This window comes from Elgaria multicarinata, chromosome 4, assembly GCF_023053635.1.
Source record: "Elgaria multicarinata webbii isolate HBS135686 ecotype San Diego chromosome 4, rElgMul1.1.pri, whole genome shotgun sequence".
Taxonomy (NCBI): Eukaryota; Metazoa; Chordata; class Lepidosauria; order Squamata; family Anguidae; genus Elgaria; species Elgaria multicarinata.
In genome coordinates, this window is record NC_086174.1 from 22,019,491 (window position 1) to 22,020,330 (window position 840).

Below are 840 nucleotides of genomic sequence, written 5' to 3' on the forward strand. Positions count from 1 at the left end.
CTGATGCCTTCCCTGTTTGACAAGTGTTGAGGCTTGAATCAGATGTTGCAACCAAACTGCGGTTTGGCCATTGTGAACGGGCTTGGAGATTGTGTTCCTCTCGTCTCCGTTCCTCATGCACCCTTATTCTCTTCCTGGTTTGCATGGTATCTGTAGCTTGCCATGATAGCTTCTTTGAACTACGGTTACCGTGACCATAGCTTGATTCCCAGTCACAACTGGAAACCCAATTCAGGTCATGGTTTAGAGGCAAATTATGGCTTGTGGTAACCATAGTTTGCCCACTCCGTGCATTAAGGTAATCCGCATATTAAGGTAATCTGCACATTAAGGTAAACTGTGTTACTCTGAATTGGGATGTGGAGGGAGGGATGCCCATTCATGACAGCCAAATAATGGTATGGCTATGACATTTGATACAGGTCAGTTTTTCTGCCACTAATGCCAGTAGGGTGGGCCAGTTCTCACGTAATGTTAAGACACCATGGGTTAATTAATCTACAGGGCTTTGCAGTGTGTGCAGGATGGCATTTTGAATATGAATATAAACTGTGGTACGCGCACCGTGGTTTGTTGTGTCACGCGAACCCATGCGTTGTGGGTTATGACAAGGTTAAACAACCCTCCGATAACCCTAGAAGGTCCCATGTTATTTAACCCTCCCATAACTCACACTGCCCGGATTTGCATGACATGACAAGCCATGTACACCGCACCTCGCATATTCAAAATGGTGGCCGCTACACATCGTGAAGCCCTGTGGGTTAATTAACCCACAGTGGCTTAGCATTACGTGCAAGCCAGGTGATGTGTATGTAGGCAGTCAGCAACTGGAGGTCC